Raw genomic sequence first — 7,678 nt, 5'->3', positions numbered from 1 at the left:
TTCCTGGTTATCAATAAGTCTGCAATTGGTCAATTTTATAATTGCTGTAATCCAGTAAGATGTTCACTCCCAAACATAACGTTGAGATGTTTGGTGAGCCAGTGTCAGGGTGAACTCAGGAGCATTTCCTGTGGGCACTGCTGATCCGATCCACCTGCTGCTGAGCCTACACCAAGATGTCCCCTCGAGCCGGGCAGCCCGGCTCTGGTCACGGCTGGCCTGCGCCACCAACCTCCCATTCCGTTTCTGCAACTAGCTCCCTACCACAGCTTTGCTCAGAACACGTTCTGAAATGTTCCGTCTTGTCCACATTTAGCATCTCCTTAATTAGCAACCTTTCCCACCATCCTATTTTTAAAACTATTATAGATGTGTATGGAATTTCTTTGCATTTTTCTGTTTGAATCCAATATTCACTTTCCCTGGCTTTTCATACTGCCATAATCATGTTCAAATGTGATCATATGAGATTTTTTGAGCAAGATCTTTCTATCGCATATCACATGTCTTGTGATTGTCTTAATTTTATGATTGACCTTTTCTGTTCATCCGCATGATATCTTCAGCTCATACTCAGCATGGTCCCAGACAGCATCTCCCCACACTGGTTGCGGTTTATCCTGGGCATCTCGTGGATTCCAGACCTGATTATTTTCCTCTGGAATGGCTTTCAATTGCAAAGTGATTATTGAAGCAAGGGGTAGAAATAACAATTCTCTCCAGCTCTGGTTGAATGCCTACTCTGTGTCAGGGAGTGCTAAGCACTCGGCCTTTACCTCACTCACGTGGGATCTGCAGAGTGGAAATTCCCGAGGCGATCATTATGGGTGAGGAGCCTGCAGGTTACAGAGGTGATGCAACTTGGCCGAGGTCACCCAGTCACTAAGATGAAGAGCTAGCCTTGAACCCAGGACGGACAACCTCCACCATCCTGCTCTCAGCATCGAATATCCTGCCTCCTGGTGCCCCCCTTTACAAAATGCAAAAAAAACCAAACACCATGTGTATTTTTGTGGCTGTGTCCCAGCCGGACCACTCGTGCCCCCAGCAAAACCGCGGCAGCTCATGTTCTCATCCACTGCCACTCATGGCACTTTGTTTCTCTTTCTTAACTTCAGAATCCAACCTGTTTCTCAGGCGCTGTTGAAGCTTCTTCATTTACCGCACAGTTCATATCAATTCTTTGACTTGAAGGCATTTCCATTTGGATTAGCATTCTCCAACAACAGCTCCACTTGGCTCTGTGACATTTTGTTCTTGTGTTTGGTGACGAATCACTGGTATAATTTTTGCTTATTGTCTCTTTCCATTGTTGTACCTATTTGTCCCCATTTAAAACATTATCTGAGCAATGCGATCCTGAAGGTTAATTTACACCTGCTAAAACAATTGACTTTTACTAACACATTATTGTCTTGGTGGCCACTTAGATTTTTTTTGGTGCCTGAACCTAAGGTAGGCCACTCACTCACTGGCCAGTAGAAAACAGTGAAAGCAGGGAGGGTCCTTGTGGAGAGCAAGGTGGGAGTCTCTCACGCCAAACAGTTTGGGGACCTGCAGCTACAAGATATCACCAGGACCAGCACCAGAACTAACAATGAGCAGAAGCAGAGGTCTGCAGGGAACCAAAATCCATTAAATCCCTTTGTAGAGGGGAGGATCTGGGGCACCTGTGTGGCTCAGTCAGTTGAGTAACCGACTCTTGATTTCAGCTCAGGTCAAGACCTTAGGGTCATGAGATCGAGCCCCAAGTCAGATTCCGCCCTGGGCATGGAGCCTGCTTAAGACTCTCTCCTTCTCCCTCTGCCCCTTCCCTCTCTCCCCCTCACTTAGAAAAAAGGCGGGGAGGATTTTTGCAGCAAACAATCAGACCCCTCCATGTCTGACCACTTCAAACAGGCAGCTGCCGCCGGGGCTCCACCCGACTGCTCTCCCAAGAGGAACCGAGATCCTTCCCTGATGGAACGTAAGAAGCAGTAAGCGTGGAGAGGTAATGGGGACTGAGGCCTTATCTCAAGGGTGTGCCCACAGACTGACTTCGCGTTTCGTTCCTTCACTTCCTACATCCTTCTGTTATCTTGTTTGTGGTGTGGCTTGTCTTCTGTCCAGCTCTGTGTGCTGTGTAAGAAGCCAAGTTAGTCATGTGGTGAATTGTCACTGAGTTTGGAATCCTGAACCTGCTTCATCATTATGATTAACTTTGCTCTATGATTGAATAAAGCAGGACGTTGTGGAAAGACACAACTCCTGTGCGCACACCTTCATAGTGGGCTCGGGACAGTCCCTTCCCTCCTTCCTGTTACTTTTTTAAAGATTTTATTCTTGAGCAATCTCTGCGCCCGATGTGGGGTTTAAACTCACAAGCCCGAGGATCAAGAGTTGCATGCTCCTCTGACTGAGCCAGCCTGGCTCCCCCCTTTCCTGCTTCCTTTTAATAGAGAATTCTGATGAGCTAACTTCAATCCCAGGAGAAAGAGCACAATGCTTAATTTTAGAAGAATTATTACCCTGCTGACAACACAGTGGTACTGTCCTATCATCATGATAGCCATATCGTCATGATGAAGCCAATTGCTCCAGTCCATTGACCACAAGGGAAGAACTGGAAAGGAAGTCAGATTTCACCATTGCCTCCCTATCCCGCACTCCAAACGTCGTATCTTCTAAGTTTAGTTGATTTTATAAGTCAAAATCCTTGGGAATATTTTCAAGCAATATTTGAAAATTCTAGGATTATTAGAGCCAATGACAAGTCAGATGGGTTAAATATGCAGACTTGGCAAAAGCTCAGATGACATCATGATGGTTCTTGGTCACTGGTCATCACCACTCATCAATTTTCAAAGTGTTAGAACCCTGACGATAATCCGCCACCTTAGAAAGAAAGAAAGCTTAAAAGGAGCGGGGCATCTATTTTTAGAAGTAGCAGTTTTCAGGAACCAGACAGTGTAGCAAATCAATTGAGTCACAGTTAGGGCGGGGTGGCGGGGGTGGGGGGTGGGGAGGGGAGAGGAGGCTGCTCTCTAATGGAGAAAACAGATTAAAACAGTTGACCCAGTTTTTATGAGAGTGCTTCACAAGGAAACTTCTAGTTCTACAGTGTTTTATCGAGTCTAGTTCTAAAATCGATATTTTAACATAAATGTGGGGGGAAATATTTACTAAGATGTTTCAACGTGTCAGGTTTCTGAAAGTGCAAAACATGCCAAATACCCAAACGAACCTTGGAGAGGATTTTAGTGCAGTAAGTACTTTTCAAATCAAGTTTGAATGCATGTTCATATTTCTTTTTTCAGTAGAGTGATTCATGTTCTGGACCAGGGTCAACAAGGCTGACTCTTACCGAAAGAGAAGGGGTAAAGCTCTAAAGTCTCCGAGATTTAAAAAAAACAACAAACAAAACAACAACAACAAAAAACAATCACATCTCTAGTCTTTTAAAAAAGTTTCAGGGTCAGATTAACAGAGTCAGCATTTTAACTGTCTATTCATGATATGCACAGAACCACATGAAGCTTGATGTCAGATTGGACAAATGTGCTCGGCTATCTTGAAATGTCCTGGTAAGAAACGATGCCATTTTGCTTGGAGATGCATGGAACCAGCTGCTGTTTGGAAAGGGCTGCCCAGCCTGATGCCCTTTGATGAGTTCATTGTTGGCTCTCACAATGCGATGTCTCCATCTAGAAATCCAGAACGACTGTCAGCTCCGGGTAGCCTGTCCCGGAATCAGCACAATGTCAGGGGTAAAGCTGGGTCCTCTTGCTGTGTGGCCCGTATAGGGGAAGGGGATTACTGCTTGATCCCAGGGCTCATCTTCATGGCGCTGGGAGGCCAGAGGCTGGCATGGCCACTCCCACCCTCGGGCCTGCCCCACGTCTGGATCCCTGGGAGAGGCAGAACCGCGTCCCCTCACAGTCCTGAGCATGCAGGAGTCCTGCAGCGTTCACCACTTGGATTGATGGTTCCTGTCTGTTTCTCCAGAGAGGATGCCACTTCCTTGAGGGCGGGGACCCTCTAGCTTTCATCTTTGCAGAGCCAAAGCCTGGGCCATGACAGGCACATACATCATAATGCTGAAGGCTGGGAAGGAGAATAGGAGAGCTGGCCAAGATTCGGACCTCATCCACACCCCCACATACCCCCACTCTTTATAGAGTATGTAGCTCATCAAACACGAGCCACAGGTTCTGAGTCCTTCCACCTTCTGCCACCTGCCAGCTTATCCCCATCTGCACACACCTTCTCCCCTCCCCCACCAACTCATCTAACAGAAGCCCCGGGCTCTGGATTCACCCCTTCCCATTAGGAGAAAAAGAGGATAAAGGGCTGACCAGCTAACGAGTTCCACCCTAAACATCTGGAATATTTTCAGAGCTGCTTATTTGAAAGGTCTTGGACTTCACTGTCAGACCCGGATCCAACCCCCTTCCTCCACCTCCTGGCCTTAGGAGCCTCACTTTCCTGGGGTGGAGGGCTTTATCATTCCTGGAGAGCAGGTCAGATCACAGCAGGGGGCAGACACTAGTTCAACAGAAGTTGTCATTCTTCACCCCAGTGTGAGGCTTTGGGGATATAGATCCATCTTTACCAAAAGAATCCCATGCCGCAGATTTTAAAGCATCTGTATTCCTCACTTCCTTTCATGAGGGCAATTTATGGAACAGCACATAAGAAATCCCATCTAAATCCATTTTCTTATTGTATGCAGTTCACAGTCAAGTGCCCAGAATGATCCTGCTGTTACACACGCTCGTGCACACACACACACAGAGTCCTCCAATCTTGCTTAAGGCAAAGGGTTGCCAGAAACTGGTGTGAAGGTGTTGATGCAGTCCTGTTCCTATCAGTTCCTATCAGTCTGCTGAACCAGACGACCTTGACGTGTCTTTGATCTTCAAGGACCAGCACGGTGAGGAAAGAGAGAAGGAGGCAATCAGGCCCTTCTGGGAAAGGCAAGCAGGCAGCAAACTGATGCTTTTGGTTGGTGAGAAACTCCCCATTTCATAATAATGTTTAAAGACAAGGCTTCTCAACCGCGAGCACCCGGTGGGATGGACACTTAGCCCTGCCCGATTCCCACCCTGTTGACAAGACAGCTACGGTCCACTCCAGTTCTGAGCCCACTTGAGCATTTGGCGTGGTGTCTGCAGGCAAGGGGCTGTATATGGGTATATGTATACCCATACAGACCTTCCTCCCCCAGTTTATGAAAGGGCTGTGTTTATTTGGTACCCGAAATGCAAAGAAACCAAGTCAGAGTCTTACTAATGACTAATGCCACAGAAGCAGACACCCCTGGAACCCAGTTTCTGGCCGTCGGGAGCAGATGGCCCAGGACATGGCCCTAGCAACGGGCCCCAACCTCTAGGAACACACAGGTTCACAGACACGGTCTCTGCACCCAAGGAGCCCACAAGCTCGGGTGGAAGCTGGCCTGCAAGCAGCCAGGAGCGGCTGACGACACGTTAGAGTGGGGCAGCAGGAGCACAGAGGCGGGGGCTGGCTCCTAGAAGAGAAACGGGCTCTGCCGGCGGGCGGAGCAGGAAAAGGTCTCTCCGGAAGTACCTGAACCGGCTGTGCATGGCTGGGGCAGTTGGCCAAGCGGAGGAGCAGAGAAAAGCCACCTCTGGACCACTCGGGAGGCGATGCCCGCTCTGGGGCCGCACGCACCAGCTCTGCATTTAGAGAGAGACATGGGACTAAAATGAACCGGCCTGGGAAGGGAGGAAGCCAATCTCAAGCAAGATGCTGGTGCAGCGGCCACAGTGACTGGCCAGGAGGAGCAGTGGGAGGGCAGGTGAGGACAGACTAAAGGAGCACCTAAGAGGCATGGTGGCAGGACTCGGTGATGGCTGAATGCAGAAACCGAGAGACAGAAGGGTCTAAAATAACAGCAAGTTTCTGGCAGGGTGGGTGGCTGGCCAGACAGCAGGGCAAGGACAGGGAAGGGCGAACAGCTTTAAGGTAGGACAGAAAGCCAGTAGGAAGTTCAGCTATGAGCTTGCTGAGTGGCATAGCTATGTTCATCCAGATGGCGATGTCTGACAAGCAGCTGGTTATATAGATGATGGGAACTCTGTACAAATAAATATACAGGCATGTGGTGCTAGAAATCCTGTTGGGTTGCATCAGTGCATGGGTAATACTCAAAAAAAAAAAAAGTTTGCACTATAAGCCAGGCACCATGCTAGGTTCTGGGCAGGCAGAGGTGAAGGAGCCCACTGGGGGCTGGGTGGGTCCTGGCAGGCAAATCCAAGAGAATATGCCCAATTGGTAGAACAAGCTACATGAGGTGCTATGGGAGCACAGCAGGGAGCACCAAACCCAGACCGAGGCTGAAGAGGTCAGGGAGGAAGTGGTAGAATCCGCTCCCCCTACCCAGGGAAGGGGCAGTAACAAGAGCCCATGCGACTGACCTCAAGGTCAGAGGTATATGATGGTGGTAGTGGTGTGGAAGGGGGAGAAAACAACACACAAGACAGAGGCAAGAGACAGAGTGTGAGTTGTTTGCCAGGGGGGCGGCGGGGTGTGTGTGGGGAAGGGGTGGGCTGGGGGCAGAGACGGGATCATGGGGGGCCGGGTCATCAGTCTTCTGGGTCATATTACATACATGGAGTTTGAATGTTAGCCTTAGAGCAACTGAGAGCCATCAAAAACCTAAGCACGGGAGTGGCATGATACCTTTTGCTTTTTAAAAAGATCACTTGGATTGCAAAGTGAGGGTGGATTAAAAGGGAAAAGTCAGGAAGCTGGGAGAGCAGGCGGGAAGCTGTTGGGGTGGAAAGTGGTTATAGTATCAGAGAAGTGTTCAGGAGGTAGACAGACCAGATTTGGTGACAGGCTGGACCTTAGCAGGGAGCAGACACGGTGCCCAAGTTCTGGGCTCAGCCACCTGGCCTGATGTCCCCGGGACGGATGGGACTGCAGTGGGTGAGTGTAACAACAGGGCCCAGGTCAGAGCCTCAGGAGACCCAAAGCGTGAGGCTAGATGCGGGCAGAGGAGCCTGCAGAGGAGGCGGAGAACAGAAGGTCAGCTAAGAGGTAGAGAATCTGGGGGCACGAGGCACCAGTGAACTAGCAGGTTTGAAGAAGGAGTTGGTAGAGACCACAAACGCAAGAGGTCAACTGAAAGACTGAGGTTTCTGCTGGATGTGTGGGTCAGGTCCGGTTCAGTCATGTGGCAAGGGCAAAAGCCTGATGACATGGCTTAAAGTGGAGACACCAACACATGTCTTCCCGAGAAAGGAAGGTAGGCTGGCATTTGGTATAGAACAGTTAACTGAAAAAACCTGGCTTCTAGCTCTGGCTCTTGCCACACAGCTGGTATGGTTTCCCATCTGTAAGATGGGGATAACAATGTGTGCCGGCCCAGACAAATCCCAGGGGACCCTAAAACTCGCCGCCCTTTGAAAGACTTATAATCATCCTTGTCTTCTGCCTTCTTTTAAGTACAGAGCCACTTTTTTGCTCTAGTACCATTCAGTTCAAAATATAAACACACTTCTTAAAGTTCTTCAACAGCTCTAAGGGAAAATTTTCAGGTGCAACGTTCTTCCTTTGAAATTAGGAGTTCTCTTAAAATTAGTGAAACTAAAACAATTGTCAATAAAGCTGTTATATTGGAACAAGTTAATTTTTATCAACCTAATGCAAGATTATTTGTTACACAGGCTCC

Source organism: Mirounga leonina, unplaced genomic scaffold (assembly GCF_011800145.1).
Source record: "Mirounga leonina isolate KUSES-001 unplaced genomic scaffold, KU_Mleo_1.0 Mir_205, whole genome shotgun sequence".
Classification (NCBI taxonomy): domain Eukaryota; kingdom Metazoa; phylum Chordata; class Mammalia; order Carnivora; family Phocidae; genus Mirounga; species Mirounga leonina.
The sequence above is the reverse complement of the archived record's forward strand: the minus strand, read 5'-3'. Positions refer to the sequence as shown.